Below are 20,244 nucleotides of genomic sequence, written 5' to 3'. Positions count from 1 at the left end.
ATTACATAGGCATTGAATACAACAGGCACCATGCAAACTTTCCTCCATGGGAGTAATGTCTCAAAGAGTCTACGCCTTGATCGTTCCCTGGAAGAAAAGTAGTAGTTTCCGATGCAAATCCGGAGGCATTCTGTAATCTGTGGACTATCAGAGTGTTGATGAAACACAGACATTGCATCGGGATTGAATACAACAGTCACCATGCCCACTTTCCTCCACGGGAGTAATGTCTCAAAGAGTCTACGCTTTGATCGTTCCCTGGAAGACCAGAAGTAGTTATCGATGCACATCTGGAGGCATTCTGTAATCTGTGGACTAACTGAGTGTTGATGAAACACAGAAATTGCATCGGGATTGAATACAACAGTCACCATTTGCATTTTCCTCCATGGGAGTAATGTCTCAAACTGTCATCGATTTGATCGTTCCCTGAAGACCAGTAGTAGTTTCCGATGCACATCTGGAGGCATTCTGTAATTTGTGGTCTATCCGGGTGTTGATGAAACACAGAAATTGCATTGGCATTGAATACAACTGTCACCATGCGCATTTTCCGCCACGGTAGTAATGTCTCAAACAGTCTATGATTTGATCGTTCCCTCGAAGACCAGTAGTAGTTTCCGATGCACATCTGGAGGCATTCTGTAATCTGTGGGCCTTCAAAGTGTTGATGAAACACAGAAATTGCATCGGTATTGAATACAACAGTCACCATGCGCACTTTCCTCCATGGGAGCAATGTCTCAAACTGTCATCGATTTGATCGCTCCCTGAAGACCAGTAGTAGTTTCCGTTGCACATCTGGAGGCATTCTGTAATTTGTGGTCTCTCCGGGTGTTGATGAAACACAGACATTGCATCGGCATTGAATACAACAGTCACAATGCGAACTTTCCTCCATGGGAGTAATGTCTCAATCAGTCTACGCCTTGATCGTTCCATGGAAGAAAAGTAGTAGTTTCCGATGCACATCTGGAGTCATTCTGTAATCTGTGGACAATCAGAGTGTTGTTAAAAAACGGAAATTGCATCGCGATTTAATACAACAGTCACCAAGCGCACTTTCCTCCTTGGGAGTAATGACTCAAATAGTCTACGCTTTGATCGTTTCCTCGAAGACCAGTAGTAGTTTCCGATGCACATCTGGAGGCATTCTGTAATCTGTGGACCCTCAAAGTGTTGATGAAACACAGAAATTGCATCGTGATTGAATACAACAGTCACCATGCGCACTTACCTCCGTGGGAATAATGCCTCAAACAGTCTATGCTTTGATCGTTCCCAGGAAGACCAGTAGTAGTTTCCGATGCACATCTGGAGGCAATCTGTAATCTGTGGACTATCAGATTGTTGATGAAACACAGAAATTGCATCGGGATTGAATACAACAGTCACCATGAGCACTTTCCCCCACGGGAGTAATGTCTCAAACAGTCTATGATTTGATAGTTCCCTCGAAGACCAGTAGTAGTTTCCGATGCACATCTGGAGGCATTCTGTAATCTGTGGACCTTCAAAGTGTTGATGAAACACAGAAATTGCATCTGGATTGAATACAACAGTCACCTTTCGCACTTTCCTCCATGGGAGTAATGTCTAAAACAGTCTATGCTTTGATCGTTAGCTGGAAGAACAGTAGTAGTTTCCGATACACATCTTGAGGCATTCTGTAATCTGTGGTCCTTCAAAGAGTTGATGACACACAGAAATTGCATCGGGATTTAATACAACAGTCACCATGCGCATTTTCCTCCATGGGAGAAATGTCTCAAACAGTCTACAGTTTAATCGTTCCCTGGAAGACCAGTAGTTGCTTCCGATGCACATCCGGTTGCATTCTGTAATCTGTTGACTATCAGAGTGTTGTTGAAACACAGAAATTGCATCGGGATTGAATACAACAGTTACCATGCGCACTGTCCTCCATGGGAGTAATATCTCACACAGTCTACGCTTTGATCGTTCCCGGGAAGACCAGTAGTAGTTTGCGATGCACATCTGGAGGCAATCTGTAATCTGTGGACCATCAGATTGTTGATGAAACACAGAAATTGCATCGGGATTGAATACAACAGTCACCATGCGCACTTTCTTCCACAGGAGTTATGTCTCAAACAGTCTATGCTTTGATCGTTTCCTCGAAGACCAGTAGTAGTTTCCGATGCACATTTGGAGCCATTCGGTAATCTGTGGATCTTCAAAGTGTTGATGAAACACAGAAATTGCATCGTGATTGAATACAACAGTCACCATGCGCACTTTCCTCCATGCGAGTAATGTCTCAAACAGTCTATGCTTTGATCGTTCCCAGGAAGACCAGTAGTAGTTTCCGATGCACATCTGGAGGCAATCTGTAATCTTGGACTATTAGAGTGTTGATGAAACACAGAAATTGCATCTGGATTGAATACAACAGTCACCATTTGCATTTTCCTCCATTGGAGTAATGTCTCAAACTGTCATCGATTTGATCGTTCCCTGAAGACCAGTAGTAGTTTCCGATGCACATCTGGAGGCATTCTGTAATTTGTGGTCTATCCGGGTGTTGATGAAACACAGAAATTGCATTGGAATTGAATACAACAGTCACCATGCGCATTTTCCGCCACGGGAGTAATGTCTCAAACAGTCTATGATTTGATCGTTCCCTCGAAGACCAGTAGTAGTTTCCGATGCACATCTGGAGGCATTCTGTAATCTGTGGGCCTTCAAAGTGTTGATGAAACACAGAAATTGCATCGGTATGGAATACAACAGTCACCATGCGAACTTTCCTCCATGGGAGCAATGTCTCAAACTGTCATCGATTTGATCGCTCCCTGAAGACCAGTAGTGGTTTCCGTTGCACATCTGGAGGCATTCTGTAACTTGTGGTCTCTCCGGGGTTGATGAAACACAGAAATTGCATCGGCATTGAATACAACAGTCACAATGCGAACTTTCCTCCATAGGAGTAATGTCTCAATCAGTCTACGCCTTGATCGTTCCATGGAAGAAAAGTAGTAGTTTCCGATGCACATCTGGAGTCATTCTGTTATCTGTGGACAATCAGAGTGTTGTTAAAAAACGGAAATTGCATCGCGATTTAATACAACAGTCACCAAGCGCACTTTCCTCCTTGGGATTAATGACTCAAATAGTCTACGCTTTGATAGTTTCCAGGAAGACCAGAAGCAGTTTCCGATGCACATCTGGTGGCATTCTGTAATCTGTGGACTATCAGAGTGTTGATGAAACAGAGAAATTGCATCTGGATTGAATACAATAGTCTTCATGCGCCCTTTCCTCCACGGGAGTAAAAATCTCAAACAGTCTACGATTTTATCGTTCCGTGGAAGACCAGTAGTTGTTTCCGATGCACATCTGGTATCATTCTGTAATCTGTGCACTTCCAGAGTGTTGATGAAACACAGAAATTGCATCGAGATTGAATACAACAGTCACCATTCGCAGTTTGCTCCACTGGAGTATTGTCTCAAACAGTCTACGCTTTGATCGTTCCCTGGAAGACCAGTAGTAGTATCCGAAGCATATCTGGTGGCATTCTGTAATCTGTGGACTATCATAGTGTTGATGAAACACAGTAATTGCATCGGGATTGAAACAACAGTCACCATTCGCACTTTCCTCCATGGGAGTAATGGCTCAAACAGTCATTGATTTGATCGTTCCCTGAAGACCAGTAGTAGTTTCCGATGCACATCTGGATGCATTCTTTAATTTGTGGTCCATCCGGGGGTTGATGAAACACAGACATTGCATCGGCATTGAATACAACAGACACCATGCGAACTTTCCGCCATGGGAGTAATGTCTCAAACAGTCTACGCCTTGATCGTTCCCTGGAAGAAAAGTTGTAGTTTCCGAAGCACATCTTGTGGCATTCTGTAATCTGTGGACTATCAGAGTGTTGATGAAACACAGAAATTGCATCGGGATTGAATACAACAGTCACCATTCGCACTTTCCTCCATGGCAGTAATTTCTCAAACTGTCTACGCTTTGATCGTTCCCTGGAAGACCAGTAGTAGTTTGCGATGCACATCTGGAGGCAATCTGTAATCTGTGGACTATCAGATTGTTGATGAAACACAGAAATTGCATCGGGATTGAATACAACAGTCACCATGCGCACTTTCCCAAACGGGAGTAATGTCTCAAACAGTCTATGATTTGATCGTTCCCTCGAAGACCAGTAGTAGTTTCCGATGCACATCTGGAGGCATTCTGTAAGCTGTGGACCTTCAAAGTGTTGATGAAACACAGAAATTGCATCGTGATTGAATACAATAGTCACCATGAACACCTTAGCTCCACGGGAGTAAAAATCTCAAACAGTCTACGCTTTGATCGATCCCTGGAAGACCAGTAGTGGTTTCCGAAGCATATCTGGTGTCATTCTGTAATCTGTGGACTATCAGAGTGTTGATGAAACACAGTAATTGCATCGGGATTGAAACAACAGTCACCATTCGTACTTTTCTCCATTGGAGTAATGTCTCAAACAGTCTATGCTTTGATCGTTTCCTCGAAGACCAGTAGTAGTTTCCGATGCACATCTGGAGGCATTCTGTAATCTGTGGGCCTTCAAAGTGTTGATGAAACACAGAAATTGCATCGGTATTGAATACAACAGTCACCATAAGCACTTTCCACCATGGGAGCAATGTCTCAAACTGTCATTGATTTGATCGCACCCTGAAGACCAGTAGTAGTTTCCGTTGCACGTCTGGAGGCATTCTGTAATTTGTGGTCTCTCCGGGTGTTGATGAAACACAGAAATTGCATCGGCATTGAATACAACAGTCACAATGCTAACTTTCCTCCATGGGAGTAATGTCTCAATCAGTCTACGCCTTGATCGTTCCATGGAAGAAAAGTAGTAGTTTCCGTAGCACATCTTGTGGCATTCTGTAATCTGTGGACTATCAGAGTGTTGATGAAACACAGAAATTGCATCGGGATTGAATACAACAGTTACCATGCTCACTGTCCTCCATGGGAGTAATATCTCACACAGTCTACGCTTTGATCGTTCCCGGGAAGACCAGTAGTAGTTTGCGATGCACATCTGGAGGCAATCTGTAATCTGTGGACTATCAGATTGTTGATGAAACACAGAAATTGCATCGGGATTGAATACAACAGTCACCATGCGCACTTTCCCAAACGGGAGTAATGTCTCAAACAGTCTATGATTTGATCGTTCCCTCGAAGACCAGTAGTAGTTTCCGATGCACATCTGGAGGCATTCTGTAATCTGTGGACCTTCAAAGTGTTGATGAAACACAGAAATTGCATCGTGATTGAATACAATAGTCACCATGAACCCCTTAGCTCCACTGCAGTAAAAATCTCAAACAGTCTACGCTTTGATCGATCCCTGGAAGACCAGTAGTGGTTTCCGAAGCATATCTGGTGTCATTCTGTAATCTGTGGACTATCAGAGTGTTGATGAAACACAGTAATTGCATCGGGATTGAAACAACAGTCACCATTCGCACTTTCCTCCATTGGAGTAATGTCTCAAACAGTCTACGCTTTGATCGTTCCCTGGAAGAAAAGTAGTAGTTTCCGTAGCACATCTTGTGGCATTCTGTAATCTGTGGACTATCAGAGTGTTGATGAAACACAGAAATTGCATCGTGATTGAATACAATAGTCACCATGGGCACTTTCTTTATCGGGAGTAATGTCTCAAACAGTCTATGATTTGATCGTTTCCCCGAAGACCAGTAGTAGTTTCCGATGCCCATCTGGAGGCATTCTGTAATCTGTGCACGTTCAAAGTGTTGATGAAATACAGAAATCGCATCGTGATTGAATACAACAGTCACCATGGGCACATTCCTCCATGGGAGTAATGCCTCAAACAGTCTATGATTTGATCGTTTCCCCGAAGACCAGTAGTAGTTTCCGATGCACATCTGGAGGCAATCTGTAGTCTGTGGACTATGAGAGTGTTTATGAAACACAGAAATTGCATCGGGATTGAATACAACAGTCACCATGCGCACTTTCCTCCATGCGAGTAAAGTCTCATACACTCTATGTTTTGATCGTTCCCAGGAAGACCAGTAGTAGCTTCCGATGCACATTTGGAGGCATTCTGTAATCTGTGGACTATCAGAGTGTTGATGAAACACAGAAATTGCATCGGGATTGAATACAACAGTTACCATGCGCACTTTCCCCCACGGGAGTAATGACTCAAACAGTCTATGATTTGATAGTTCCCTTGAAGACCAGTAGTAGTTTCCGATGCACATCTGGAAGCATTCTGTAATCTGTGGACCTTCAAAGTGTTGATGAAACACAGAATTTGCATCGTGATTGAATACAACAGGCACCATGCGCCCTTTCCTCCATGGGAGTAATGTCTCAAACAGTCTACGTTTGATCGTTCTGAGGAAGACCAGTAGCAGTTTCCGATGCACATCTGGAGGCATTCTGTAATCTGTGGACTAACTGAGTGTTAATGAAACACAGAAATTGCGTCGGGATTGAATACAACAGTCACCATGCGCACATTCCCCCACGGGAGTAATGTCTCAAACAGTCAATAATTTGATCGTTCCCTCGAAGACCAGTAGTAGTTTCCGATGCACATCTGGAGGCAATCTGTAATCTGTGGACCTCCAAAGTGTTGATGAAACACAGATATTGCATCGTGATTGAATACATAAGTCACCATGCGCACTTTCCTCCATGGGAGTAATGTCTCAAACTGTCAACGATTTGATCGTTCCCTGAAGACCAGTAGTAGTTTCCGATGCACATCTGGAGGCATTCTGTAATTTGTGGTCTATCCGGGTGTTGATGAACCACAGAAATTGCATCAGCATTGAATACAACAGTCACCATGCGAACTTTCCTCCATTTTAGTAATGTCTCAAACAGTCTACGCCTTGATCGTTCCCTGGAAAAAAGTAGTACTTTCCGATGCACATCTGGTGGCATTCTGTAATCTGTGGACTATCAGAGTGTTGATGAAACACAGAAGTTGCATCGGGATTGAATACTACAGTCATCATGCCCACTTTCCTCCACGGGAGTAATGTCTCAAACAGTCTACGCTTTGATTGTTCCCTGGAAGACCAGTAGTTGTTTCCGATGCACATCTGGTATCATTCTGTAATCGGTGCACTGTCAGAGTGTTGATGAAACACAGAAATTGCATCGGGATTGAATACAACATTCACCATGCGCACTTTAATCCACTGGAGTAATATCTCAAACAGTCTACGCTTTGATCGTTAACTGCAAGGCCAGTAGTAGTTTCCGATGCACATCTGGGGGCATTCTGTAATCTGGGGACTATCAGAGTGTTGTTGAAACACAGATATTGCATCGGGATTGAATACAACAGTCACCATGCGCACTTTCCTCCATGGGAGTAATGTCTCAAACTGTCAACGATTTGATCGTTCCCTGAAGACCAGTAGTAGTTTCCGATGCACATCTGGAGGCATTCTGTAATTTGTGGTCTATCCGGGTGTTGATGAACCACAGAAATTGCATCGGCATTGAATACAACAGTCACAATGCGAACTTTCCTCCATGGGAGTAATGTCTCAAACAATCTACGCCTTGATCGTTCCCTGGAAAAAAGTAGTACTTTCCGATGCACATCTGGTGGCATTCTGTAATCTGTGGACTATCAGAGTGTTGATGAAACACAGAAATTGCATCGGGATTGAATACAACAGTCATTATGCCCACTTTCCTCCACGGGAGTAATGTCTCAAACAGTCTAAGCTTTGATTGTTCCCTGGAAGATCAGTAGTTGTTTCCGATTCACATCTGGTATCATTCTGTAATCTGTGCACTGTCAGAGTGTTGATGAAACACAGATATTGCATCGTGATTGAATACAACAGTCACCATGCGCACTTTCCTCCATGGGAGTAATGTCTCAAACTGTCAACGATTTGATCGTTCCCTGAAGACCAGTAGTAGTTTCCGATGCACATCTGGAGGCATTCTGTAATTTGTGGTCTATCCGGGTGTTGATGAACCACAGAAATTGCATCAGCATTGAATACAACAGTCACCATGCGAACTTTCCTCCATTTTAATAATGTCTCAAACAGTCTACGCCTTGATCGTTCCCTGGAAAAAAGTAGTACTTTCCGATGCACATCTGGTGGCATTCTGTAATCTGGGGACTATCAGAGTGTTGATGAAACACAGAAATTGCATCGGGATTGAATACAATAGTCACCATGCGCACTTTCTTCTTTGGGAGTAATGTCTCAAACAGTCTATGATTTGATCGTTTCCCCGAAGACGAGTAGTAGTTTCCGATGCACATCTGGAGGCATTCTGTAATCTGTGCACCTTCAAAGTGTTGATGAAACACAGAAATTGCATCCTGATTGAATACAACAGTCACCATGGGCACATTCCTCCAAGGGAGTAATGCCTCAAACAGTCTATGCTTTGATCGTTCCCAGAAAGACCAGTAGTAGTTTCCGATGCACATCTGGAGGCAATCTGTAGTCTGTGGACTATGAGAGTGTTTATGAAACACAGAAATTGCTTCGGGATTGAATACAACAGTCACCATGCGCACTTTCCTCCATGGGAGTAAAGTCTCTAACAGTCTATGCTTCGATCGTTCCCAGGAAGACCAGTAGTAGCATCCGATGCACATTTGGAGGCAATCTGTAATCTTTGGACTATCAGAGTGTTGAAGAAATACAGAGATTGCATCGGGATTGAATACAACTGTCACCATTCGCACTTTCCTCCATGGGAGTAATGTCTCAAACAGTCTACGCTTTGGTCGTCCCCTGGAAGACCAGTAGCAGTTTCGATGCACATCTGGAGGCATTCTGTAATCTGTGGACTATCAGAGTGTTGATGAAACACAGAAATTGCATCGGGATTGAATACAATAGTCACCATGCGCACATTCTTCTTTGGGAGTAATGTCTCAAACAGTCTATGATTTGATCGTTCCCTCGTAGACCAGTAGTAGTTTCCGATGCACAACTTGAGACATTCTGTAATCTGTGGACCTTCAAAGTGTTGATGAAACACAGAAATTGCATCGGGATTGAATACAACAGTCACCAGCGCACTTTCCTCCATGGGAGTAATGTCTCAATCTGTCATCGATTTGATTGTTCCCTGAAGACCAGTAGTAGTTTCCGATGCACATCTGGAGGCATTCTGTAATTTGTGGTCTATCCGGGTGTTGATGAAACACAGAGATTGAATCGGCATTGAATACAACAATCACCATGCGAACTTTCCGCCATGGGAGTAATGTCTCAAACAGTCTAGGCCTTGATTGTTCCCTGGAAGAGAAGTAGTAGTTTCCGAAGCACATCTTGTGGCATTCTGTAATCTGTGGACTATCAGAGTGTTGATGAAACACAGAAATTGCGTCGGGATTGAATACAACAGTCACCATGCGCCCTTTCCTCCACGGGAGTAAAAATCTCCAACAGTCTACGCTTTGATCATTCCCTGGAAGACCAGTAGTTGTTTCCGATGCACATCTGGTGTCATTCTGTAATCTGTGCACTATCAGAGTGTTGATGAAACACAGTAATTGCATCGGGATTGAATACAACAGTCACCATGCGCACTTTCCTCCACTGGAGTAATGTCTCAAACAGTCTACGCTTTGATCGTTCCCTGGAAGACCAGTAGTAGTTACCGAAGCAAATCTGGTGGCATTCTGTAGTCTGTGGACTATCAGAGTGTTGATGAAAGACAGTAATTGCAACGGGATTGAAACAACAGTCACCATTAGCACTTTCCTAAATGGGAGTAATGTCTCAAACAGTCTACGCTTTGATCGTTCCCTGGAAGACCAGGAGTAGTTTCTGATGCACATGTGGAGGCATTCTGTAATCTGTGGACTAACTGAGTGTTGAAGAAACACAGTCATTGCATCGGGATTGAATACAACATTCACTATGCGCACTTTCTTCCACAGGAGTAATGTCTCAAACAGTCTATGCTTTGATCGTTTCCTCGAAGACCAGTAGTAGTTTCCGATGCACATCTGGAGGCATTCTGTAATCTGTGGACCCTCAAAGTGTTGATGAAACACAGAAATTGCATTGTGATTGAATACAACAGTCACCATTCGCACTTTCCTCCATGGGAGTAATGTCTCAAACAGTAGTAGTGTCCGATGCACATCTTGAGACATTCTGTAATCTGTGAACGTTCAAAGTGTTGATGAAACACAGAAATTGCATCGGGATTGAATACAACAGTCACCAGTGCACTTTCCTACTTGGGAGTAATGTCTCAATCTGTCACTGATTTGATCGTTCCCTGAAGACCAGTAGTAGTTTCCGGTGCACATCTGGATGCATTCTTTAATTTGTGGTCTATCCGGGGGTTGATGAAACACAGAAATTGCATCGGCATTGAATACAACAGACACCATGCGAACTTTCAGCCATGGGAGTAATGTCTCAAACAGTCTACGCCTTGATTGTTCCCTGGAAGAAAAGTAGTTTCCGAAGCACATCTTGTGACATTCTGTAATCTGTGGACTATCAGAGTGTTGATGAAACACAGAAATTACATCGGGATTGAATACAACAGTCACCATTCGCACTTTCCTCCATGGGAGTAATGTCTCAAACAGTCTACGCTTTGATCGTTCCCTGGAAGACCAGTAGTAGTTTCCGATGCACATCTGGTGGCATTCTGTAATCTGTGGACTATCAGAGTGTTGATGAAACACAGAAATTGCATCGGGATTGAATACAACAGTCACCATGCGCATTTTCCCCCACGGGAGTAATATTTCAAACAGTCTATGATTTGATCGTTCCCTCGAAGACCAGTAGTATTTTCCGATGCGCATCTGGAGGAATTCTGTAATCTGTGGACCTTCAAAGTGTTGATGAAGCACAGAAATTGCATCGGGATTTAATACAACAGTCACCATGCGCATTTTCCTCCATGGGAGAAATGTCTCAAACAGTCTACTGTTTGATCGTTCCCTGGAAGACCAGTAGTAGTTTCCGATGCACATCTGGAGGCATTCTGTAATCTGTGGACCCTCAAAGTGTTGATGAAACACAGAAATTGCATTGTGATTGAATACAACAGTCACCATTCGCACTTTCCTCCATGGGAGTAATGTCTCAAACAGTAGTAGTGTCCGATGCACATCTTGAGACATTCTGTAATCTGTGAACGTTCAAAGTGTTGATGAAACACAGAAATTGCATCGGGATTGAATACAACAGTCACCAGTGCACTTTCCTACTTGGGAGTAATGTCTCAATCTGTCACTGATTTGATCGTTCCCTGAAGACCAGTAGTAGTTTCCGGTGCACATCTGGATGCATTCTTTAATTTGTGGTCTATCCGGGGGTTGATGAAACACAGAAATTGCATCGGCATTGAATACAACAGACACCATGCGAACTTTCAGCCATGGGAGTAATGTCTCAAACAGTCTACGCCTTGATTGTTCCCTGGAAGAAAAGTAGTTTCCGAAGCACATCTTGTGACATTCTGTAATCTGTGGACTATCAGAGTGTTGATGAAACACAGAAATTGCATCGGGATTGAATACAACAGTCACCATTCGCACTTTCCTCCATGGGAGTAATGTCTCAAACAGTCTACGCTTTGATCGTTCCCTGGAAGACCAGTAGTAGTTTCCGATGCACATCTGGTGGCATTCTGTAATCTGTGGACTATCAGAGTGTTGATGAAACACAGAAATTGCATCGGGATTGAATACAACAGTCACCATGCGCATTTTCCCCCACGGGAGTAATATTTCAAACAGTCTATGATTTGATCGTTCCCTCGAAGACCAGTAGTATTTTCCGATGCGCATCTGGAGGAATTCTGTAATCTGTGGACCTTCAAAGTGTTGATGAAGCACAGAAATTGCATCGGGATTTAATACAACAGTCACCATGCGCATTTTCCTCCATGGGAGAAATGTCTCAAACAGTCTACTGTTTGATCGTTCCCTGGAAGACCAGTAGTTGCTTCCGATGCACATCCGGTGGCATTCTGTAATCTGTGGGCCATCAGATTGTTGATGAAACACAGAAATTACATCGGGATTGAATACAACAGTCACCATGCGCACTTTCCCCCCACGGGAGTAATGTCTCAAACAGTCTATGATTTGATCGTTCCCTCGAAGACCAGTAGTAGTTTCCGATGCACATCTGGAGGCATTCTGTAATCTGTGGACCATAAAAGTGTTGATGAAACACAGAAATTGCATCGTGATTGAATACAACAGTCACCATGCGCACTTTCCTCCATGGGAGTAACGTCTCAGACAGTCTATGCTTTGATCGTTCCCAGGAAGACCAGTATTAGTTTCCGATGAACATCTGGAGGCAATCTGTAATCTGTTGACTATCAGAGTGTTGATGAAACACAGAAATTGCATCTGGTTTGAATACAACAGTCACCATTCGCACTTTCCGCCATGTGAGTAATGTCTCAAACAGTCTACGCTTTGATCATTCCCTGGAAGAACAGTAGTAGTTTTCGATACACATCTTGAGGCATTCTGTAATCTGTGGACTTTCAAAGTGTTGATGAAACACAGAAATTGCATCGGGATTGAATACAACACTCACCATGCTCAGGTTCCTCCATGGGAGTAATGTCTCAAACTGTCAACGATTTGATCGTTCCCTGAAGACCAGTAGTAATTTCCGATGCATATCTGGAGGTATTCTGTAATTTGTGGTCTATCCGGGTGTTGATGAAACACAGAAATTGCATCGGCATTGAATACAACAGTCACAATGCGAACCTTCCTCCATGGGAGTAATGACTCAAACAGTCTACGCCTTGATCGTTCCCTGGAAAAAAGTAGTAGTCTACGATGCAAATCTGGTGGCATTCTGTAATCTGTGGACTATCAGAGTGTTGATGAAACACAGAAATTGCATCGGGATTGAATACAACAGTCATCATGCCCACTTTCCTCCACGGGAGTAATGTCTCAAACAGTCTACGCTTTGATTGTTCGATGGAAGACCAGTAGTTGTTTCCGATGCACATCTGGTATCATTCTGTAATCTGTGCACTGTCAGAGTGTTGATGAAATACAGAAATTGCATCGGGATTGAATACAACAGTCACCATGCGCACTTTCCTCCACTGGAGTAATGTCTCAAACAGTTTACGCTTTGATCGTTCCCAGCAAGGCCAGTAGTAGTTTCCAATGCACATCTGGAGGCATTCTGTAATCTGTGGACTATCAGAGTGTTGATGAAACACAGAAATTGCATCAAGATTGAATACAATTGTCACCATGCGCACTTTCTTCCTCGGGAGTAATGTCTCAAACAGTCTATGATTTGATCGTTTCCTCGAAGACCAGTAGTAGTTTCCGATGCACATCTGGATGCATTCTGTAATCTGTGCACCTTCAAAGTGTCGATGAAACACAGAAATTGCATCGTGATTGAATACAACAGTCACCATCGGCACATTCCTCCATGTGAGTAATGCCTCAAACAGTCTATACTTTGATCGTTCTCAGGAAGACCAGTAGTAGTTTCCGATGCACATTTGGAGGCAATCTGTAATCTGTGGACTATCAGAGTGTTGATGAAACACAGATATTTAATCGGGATCGAATACAACAGTCACCATTCGCACTTTCCTCCATGGGAGTAATGTCTCAAATAGTCTACGCTTTGATCGTTCCCTGGAAGACCAGTAGTAGTTTCCGATGCACATCTTGAGACATCCTGTAATCTGTGCACTGTCAGAGTGTTGATGAAATACAGAAATTGCATCGGGATTGGATACAACAGTCACCATGCGCACTTTCTTCCACTGGAGTAATGTCTCAAACAGTTTACGCTTTGATCGTTCCCAGCAAGGCCAGTAGTAGTTTCCAATGCACATCTGGAGGCATTCTGTAATTTGTGGTCTATCCGGGTGTTGATGAAACACAGAAATTGCATCAAGATTGAATACAATAGTCACCATGCGCACTTTCTTCCTCGGGAGTAATGTCTCAAACAGTCTATGATTTGATCGTTTCCTCGAAGACCAGTAGTAGTTTCCGATGCACATCTGGAGGCATTATGTAATCTGTGCACCTTCAAAGTGTCGATGAAACACAGAAATTGCATCGTGATTGAATACAACAGTCACCATCGGCACATTCCTCCATGTGAGTAATGCCTCAAACAGTCTATACTTTGATCGTTCTCAGGAAGACCAGTAGTAGTTTCCGATGCACATCTTGAGGCAATCTGTAGTCTGTGGACTATCAGAGTGTGTATGAAACACAGAAATTGCATCGGGATTGAATACAACAGTCACCATGCGCACTTTCCGCCATGGGAGTTATGTCTCAAACAGTCTATGCTTTGATCATTAACAGGAAGACCAGTAGTAGCTTCCGATTCACATTTGGAGGCAATCTGTAATCTGTGGACTATCAGAGTGTTGATGAAACACAGAAATTGCAACTGGATTGAATACATCAGTCACCATTCGCACTTTCCTCCATGGGAGTAATGTCTCAAACAGTCTACGCTTTGATCGTTCCCTGGAAGTCCAGTAGTAGTTTCCGATGCACATCTTGAGACATTCTGTAATCTGTGGACCTTCAAAGTGTTGATGAAACACGGAAATTGCATCGGGATTGACTACAACAGTCACCAGCGCACTTTCCTCCATGGGAGTAATGTCTCAAACATTCTACGCTTTGATCGTTCCCTTGAAGACCAGTAGCAGTTTCCGATGAACATCTGGAGGCATTCTGTAATCTGTGGACTAACTGAGTGTTGATGAAACACAGAAATTGCATCAGGATTGAATACAACAGTCATCATGCGCACTTTCCCCCACGGGAGTAATGTCTCAAACAGTCTATGCTTTGATCATTAACAGGAAGACCAGTAGTAGCTTCCGATGCACATTTGGAGGCAATCTGTAATCTGTGGACTATCAGAGTGTTGATGAAACACAGATATTTAATCGGGATCGAATACAACAGTCACCATTCGCACTTTCCTCCATGGGAGTAATGTCTCAGACAGTCTATGCTTTGATCGTTCCCAGGAAGACCAGTAGTAGTTTCCGATGAACATCTGGAGGCAATCTGTAATCTGTTGACTATCAGAGTGTTGATGAAACACAGAAATTGCATCTGGTTTGAATACAACAGTCACCATTCGCACTTTCCTCCATGTGAGTAATGTCTCAAAGAGTCTACGCTTTGATCGTTCCCTGGAAAAACAGTAGTAGTTTCCGATACACATCTTGAGGCATTCTGTAATCGGTGGACCTTCAAAGTGTTGATGAAACACAGAAATTGCATCGGGATTGAATACAACTGTCACCATGCGCAGTTTCCTCCATGGGAGTAATGTCTCAAACTGTCAACGGTTTGATCGTTCCCTGATGACCTGTAGTAGTTTCCGATGCACATATGGAGGCATTCTGTAATCTGTGAACTATCAGAGTGTTGATGAAACACAGAAATTGCTTCGGGATTGAATACAACATTCACCATGCGCACTTTAATCCACTGGAGTAATGTCTCAAACAGTCTACGCTTTGATCGTTCCCTGCAAATCCAGTAGAAGTTTCCGATGAACATATGGGGGCATTCTGTAATCTGTGGACTATCAGAGTGTTGATGAAACACAGAAATTGCATCGGGATTGAATACAACAGTCATCATGCCCACTTTCCTCAACGGGAGTAATGTCTCAAACAGTCTACGCTTTGATTGTTCCCTGGAAGACCAGTAGTTGTTTCCGATGCACATCTGGTATCATTCTGTAATCTGTGCACTGTCAGAGTGTTGATGAAACACAGAAATTGCTTCGTGATTGAATACAACATTCACCATGCGCAGTTTAATCCACTGGAGTAATGTCTCAAACAGTCTACGCTTTGATCGTTCCCTGCAAATCCAGTAGAAGTTTCCGATGAACATATGGGGGCATTCTGTAATCTGGGGACTATCACAGTGTTGATGAAACACAGAAATTGCATCGGGATTGAATACAATAGTCACCATGCGCACTTTCTTCCTCGGGAGTAATGTCTTAAACAGTCTATGATTTGATCGTTCCCTCGAAGACCAGTAGTAGTTTCCGATGCACATCTGGAGGCATTCTGTAATCTGTGCACCTTCAATGTGTTGATGAAACACAGATATTGCATCCTGATTGAATACAACAGTCACCATGGGCACATTCCTCCATGGGAGTAATGCCTCAACTAGTCTATGCCTTGATCGTTCCCAGAAAGACCAGTAGTAGGTTCCGATGCACATCTGGAGGCAATCTGTAGTCTGTGGACTATCAGAGTGTTGATGAAACACAGAAATTGCATCGGGATTGAATACAACAGTTACCATGCGCACTTTTCCCCACGGGAGTAATGTCTTAAACAGTCTATGATTTGATCGTTCCCTCGAAAACCAGTAGTAGTTTCCGATGCACATCTGGAGGCATTCTGTAATTTGTGGTCTATCCGGGTGTTGATGAAACACAGAAATTGCATCGGCATTGAATACAACAGACACCATGCGAACTTTCCGCCATGGGAGTAATGTCTTAAACAGTCTACGCCTTGATCGTTCCCTGGAAGAAAAGTAGTAGTTTCCGAAGCACATCTGGTGTCATTCTGTAATCTGTGTACTATCAGAGTGTTGATGAAACACAGTAATTGCATCGGGATTGAATACAACAGTCACCATGCGCACTTTCCTCCACTGGAGTAATGTCTCAAACAGTCTACGCTCTGATCGTTCCCTGGAAGACCAGTAGTAGTTTCCGAAGCATATCTGGTGGCATTCTGTAGTCTGTGGACTATCAGAGTGTTGATGAAACACAGTAATTGCAACGGGATTGAAACAACAGTCACCATTAGCACTTTCCTCCATGGGAGTAATGTCTCAAACAGTCTACGCTTTGATCGTTCCCTGGAAGACTTGTAGTAGTTTCCGATGCACATCTGGAGGCATTCTGTGTTCTGTGGACTAACTGAGTGTTGAAGAAACACAGAAATTGCATCGGGATTGAATTCAACAGTCACCATGCGCATTTTCCCCCACGGGAGTAATGTCTCAAACAGTCTATGATTTGATCGTTCCCTCGAAGACCAGTAGTAGTTTCCGATGCACATCTTGAGACATTCTGTGATCTGTGAACCTTCAAAGTGTTGATGAAACACAGAAATTGTATCGGGATTGAATACAACAGTCACCAGTGCACTTTCCTCCATGGGAGTAATGTATCAATCTGTCATCGATTTGATCGTTCCCTGAAGACCAGTAGTAGTTTCCGATGCACATCTGGAGGCATTCTGTAATTTGTGGTCTATCCGGGTGTTGATGAAACACAGAAATTGCATCGGCATTGAATACAACAGACACCATGCGAACTTTCCGCCATGGGAGTAATGTCTCAAACAGTCTACGCCTTGATCGTTCCCTGGAAGAAAAGTAGTAGTTTCCGAAGCACGTCTTGTGGCATTCTGTAATCTGTGGACTATCAGGGTGTTGATGAAACACAGAAATTGCATCGGGATTGAATACAACAGTCACCATTCGCACTTTCCTCCATGGGAGTAATGTCTCAAACAGTCTACGCTTTGATCGTTCCCTGGAAGACCTGTAGTAGTTTCCGATGCACATCTGTAGGCATTCTGTAATCTGTGGACTAACTGAGTGTTGATGAAACACAGAAATTGCATCGGGATTGAATACAACAGTCACCATGCGCACTTTCCTCCATGTGAGTAATGTCTCAGACAGTCTACGCTTTGATCGTTCCCAGGAAGACCAGTAGTAGTTTCCGATGAACATCTGGAGGCAATCTGTAATCTGTTGACTATCAGTGTTGATGAAACACAGAAATTGCCACTGGTTTGAATACAACAGTCACCATTCGCACTTTCCGCCATGTGAGTAATGTCTCAAACAGTCTACGCTTTGATCGTTCCCTGGAAAAACAGTAGTAGTTTCCGATACACATCTTGAGGCATTCTGTAATCTGTGGACCTTCAAAGTGTTGATGAAACACAGAAATTGCATCGGGATTGAATACAACTGTCACCATGCGCAGTTTCCTCCATGGGAGTAATGTCTCAAACTGTCAACGGTTTGATCGTTCTCTGAGGACCAGTAGTAGTTTCCGATGCACATTTAGAGGCATACTGTAATCTGTGAACCTTCAATGTGTTGATGAAACACAGAAATTGCATCCTGATTGAATACAACAGTCACCATGGGCACATTCCTCCATGGGAGTAATGCCTCAACTAGTCTATGCTTTGATCGTTCCCAGAAAGACCAGTAGTAGTTTCCGATGCACATCTGGAGGCAATCTGTAGTCTGTGGACTATGAGAGTGTTGATGAAACACAGAAATTGCATCGGGATTGAATACAACAGTCACCATGCGCACTTTCCTCCATGGGAGTAAAGTCTCAAGCAGTCTATGCTTCGATCGTTCCCAGGAAGACCAGTAGTAGCTTCCGATGCACATTTGGAGGCAATCTGTAATCTTTGGACTATCAGAGTGTTGAAGAAACACAGAGATTGCATCGGGATTGAATACAACTGTCACCATTCGCACTTTCCTATATGGGAGTAATGTCTCAAACAGTCTACGCTTTGGTCGTCCACTGGAAGACCAGTAGCAGTTTCCGATGCACATCTGGAGGCATTCTGTAATCTGTGGACTATGAGAGTGTTGATGAAACACAGAAATTGCATCGGGATTGAATACAACAGTTACCATGCGCACTTTTCCCCACGGGAGTAATGTCTCAAACAGTCTATGATTTGATCGTTCCCTCGAAGACCAGTAGTAGTTTCCGACGCACATCTGGAGGCAATCTGTAATCTGTGGACTATCAGAGTGATGATGAAACACAGAAATTGCATCTGGATTGAATACAACAGTCACCATTCGCACTTTCCTCGATGGGACTAATGTCTCAAACAGTCTACGCTTTGATCGTTCCCTGGAAGACCAGTAGTAGTTTCCGATGCACATCTTGAGACATTCTGTAATCTGTGGACCTTCAAAGTGTTGATGAAACACAGAAATTGCATCGGGATTGAATACAACAGTCACCAGCACACTTTCCTCCATGGGAGTAATGTCTCATTCAGTCATCGATTTGATTGTTCCCTGAAGACCAGTAGTAGTTTCCGATGCACATCTGGAGGCATCCTGTATTTTGTGGTCTATCCGGGTGTTGATGAAACACAGAAATTGCATCGGCATTGAATACAACAATCACCATGCGAACTTTCCGCCATGGGAGTAATGTCTCAAACAGTCTACGCCTTGATCGTTCCCTGGAAGAAAAGTAGTAGTTACCGAAGCACGTCTGGTGTCATTCTGTAATCTGTGTACTATCAGAGTGTTGAGGAAACACAGTAATTGCATCGGGAATGAATACAACAGTCACCATGCGCACTTTCCTCCACTGGAGTAATGTATCAAACAGTCTACGCTTTTACTGTTCCCTGGAAGACCAGTAGTAGTTTCCGAAGCATATCTGGTGGCATTCTGTGATCTGTGGACTAACTGAGTGTTGATGAAACACAGAAATTGCATCGGGATTGAATACAACATTCACCATGCGCAATTTCCTCCACTGGAGTAATGTCTCAAACAGTCTACGCTTTGATCGTTCCCTGGAAGACCAGTAGTAGTTTCCGATGCTTATCTGGAGGCATTCTGTAATCTGTGGACCTTCAAAGTGTTGATGAAACACAGAAATTGCATCGTGATTGAATACAACAGTCACCATGAGCACTTTCCTCCATGGGAGTAATGTCTCAGACAGTCTATGCTTTGATCGTTCCCAGGAAGACCAGTAGTAGTTTCCGATGAACATCTGGAGGCAATCTGTAATCTGTTGACTATCAGAGTGTTGATGAAACACAGAAATTGCATCTGGTTTGAATACAACAGTCACCATTCGCACTTTCCTCCATGTCAGTAATGTCTCAAACAGTCTACGCTTTGATCGTTCCCTGGAAAAACGGTAGTAGTTTCCGATACACATCTTGAGGCATTCTGTAATCTGTGGACCTTCAAAGTGTTGATGAAACACAGAAATTGCATCGGGATTGAATACAACTGTCACCATGCGCAGTTTCCTCCATGGGAGTAATGTCTCAAACAGTCTACGCTTTGGTCGTCTCCTAGAAGACCAGTAGCAGTTTCCGATGCACATCTGGAGGCATTCTGTAATCTGTGGACCTTCAAAGTGTTGATGAAAC

The sequence above is a fragment of the Schistocerca gregaria genome, chromosome 3 (genome assembly GCF_023897955.1).
Source record: "Schistocerca gregaria isolate iqSchGreg1 chromosome 3, iqSchGreg1.2, whole genome shotgun sequence".
In the NCBI taxonomy this organism is placed as follows: Eukaryota; Metazoa; Arthropoda; class Insecta; order Orthoptera; family Acrididae; genus Schistocerca; species Schistocerca gregaria.
Note: the sequence above shows the minus strand (reverse complement) of the source record.